This window comes from Phalaenopsis equestris, unplaced genomic scaffold (assembly GCF_001263595.1).
Source record: "Phalaenopsis equestris unplaced genomic scaffold, ASM126359v1 Scaffold000488, whole genome shotgun sequence".
Lineage (NCBI taxonomy): Eukaryota > Viridiplantae > Streptophyta > Magnoliopsida > Asparagales > Orchidaceae > Phalaenopsis > Phalaenopsis equestris.
In genome coordinates this window covers 93143-95703 of record NW_018164928.1, presented here as the reverse complement: position 1 = coordinate 95703, position 2561 = coordinate 93143, and positions in this window count along the sequence as shown.

Here is a 2561-nt window from a genome sequence, read left to right as displayed (position 1 = left end):
CGGGGGGGGGGGGGGGGGGGGGGGGGGGGGGGGGTTCTTCGGGACGACCATTAGACAAGACAGAGCGATTGTGTGTTCATTATTTATTGGGAGTGGGCGGCAAGGGAAGAAGAGCGCAATGAGGTTTATATTTTGAAGAGGAGGCGTGATGTTCGAAGGCATTTTGGGTGGACGCGGTGAAAACGAGTAGCTTAGCAGCTGCAGTTTGGATTTTATTTTTTTTAATATATACCATTTTTTTATAATAAGATAAATAACACTTAAAATTTTAATATCATATAAAATAATTATAATTATTAACTTTTAATAGTAAATAATACTTTCATGCCTAAAAAATAAAAAAAAATAGTATTTACTAGAAGGTAACTCTTGCATAATATTCAGGAATCAATCTCCCAGCATGCAATAGTCCGCCATAATTATGAATGGATTGGTTGATATGTTACAAGCATTTCGAATAACAAAATTATGATATTTTGGATTTCAAGTGATATTCATTAGTCAAATGCAATGGATGGAATCAGTTAACTTAGGAATTGAAGACCACAACATCTCGCTCTAGATAAAATTGAAATATTATAGTGATTACTTCATATAGACGTAGCCAAAGAGTCCACATACGAAAGATTAGTACAAATTTGATGAAAACACTTTAATTCATTTATAATTAAGTTATATTATAAAAATAGTCTGTCTAGCCATATAGAAAAGAGGACAAAATTTTTTTTTTTACTAGTAATATTTGAGGAACTCTTCTTATGAGATAATTGAGTTAACTATAAAATCTCTCTAGGTGAGCCATAATGCCCAGATGATGGAATTTTGCAGGTGTGGCCAAAGTTAATGAAAAATTCCACTCATATTTTTATTAAAACAATTTTAATTTGTATCAATGAATTATTTTTTTTCATAAATAACGTATACGCTTAGTCTTATAGAGACGAGCAATGTAGTGTTACATCTTTCTTTATTTTTTATTTATATATATATATATATATATATTTATATAAAATTAAGAAAAAAGATAACCGAGAAACTAATACGCTAAAACAATTTGACAAGCTGTCAAGCTTCTCAGCTCATCTTCAAGCCGCCAAGTCGTCAAACTCACATATCAATCTGTAAAGTTGTCAGGCTCACATGTCAAGTTGTCAAGCCCACTTAAAAAGTTCGCATGTCAAATTGCTAATCTGTTGAACTGCCAAACTTATCTGTCAACCTGTCGAGTTGCAAAGTTCACATGCCGAGTAGTCAAACTGTTAAGTTCAACCATATGAAATGATATGATATCAAATTGCATGACAAGTACGATATGATATAATGTTATGTACCTTTATATATTATTATTTTCTATCAAATTGTATATTATGACAAAGAACCAAGACTTATAGATATATATTAAACTTTTAAAGAGGGGAACGAGGAGAAGGAGGGCTCTCCTTTCCAGGGGGCAGAGACGTACATTTTTTTTTCTCTAATTTTTTTTCAATGCTATTAGAATTTGGGCATGATAACCAACAAATATTATAGGAATATATCATCATAAAAGGATTCAACAACCACCACAAAACTATGAACTCTAACATAATCATCATTATTACTAGGTCAAGGTATCTCGTAAAAATTTTGATGAATCGTCCTTGCCACAATATAAACCGGCTACACCTCTCATGGAATTGCTGGCCTGCTTGCATGAGAGGGCAAGATGCTATATATTATTTATACGACAAATACTATAAATAAATATAATATTTATTATAAAATGGACTATATAATATAAGTATAAAAATTAAATATATATTTTTAATATTTAATTTTACATTTCTTACAAATTTAACGTCAAATAAAATGCATTTATTATTATATGTTTCATCATGTTCAGACCTCAATTTTTGTCCAAAATAACGCTAATGCAAGTTCAAGGCTCACTGCATATGATCGACAAGAGTTTTTTAATTAATATCACGTCATGTTTTTTAAAGTAACTAAATAATAATTTAAATTATATTATTGTAAATGTGTATATGAGAGTATTATCTTCTGCTTTGGGGTTTGTGCTGCTGCATAATTTGGAAATTAAATCAATTTATTTAATAGAAAGTCAGTATTGGTCGATCAAATAACATTTAAATGTTGATAAGTTAAAACTCATATAATTAATTAAAGGATATATCTCAAGTGGTTAGGTTACATTTCTTTTGTTTTTAATATGTTAGTCTTATATATATATAAATATATTATATGATCAATCGAATTGATCATCCAAGGCAGAGGATGGAATAAGCTGATGTTAGGGCTTGTCTGATACAAGCTTAGTCCAACCTCCAGACTCCAGAATTAATATTAATTTAAATAGAAATAATAAATTAAAGCAATTTAATTGATAAAATAAAATAGCATAAGCTACTTGATTACTTTGACCTAGCCCGGGCTGCATGTTGACTTCTGCATGAGAGTAAAGGAGCTCTTTTTTTTAAAAAAAAGCTAAAGTTATAATTATTGAAAGAGGCAAAACCTTGCTTTTTGACTAGTCAATACACATATATATATATATATATATA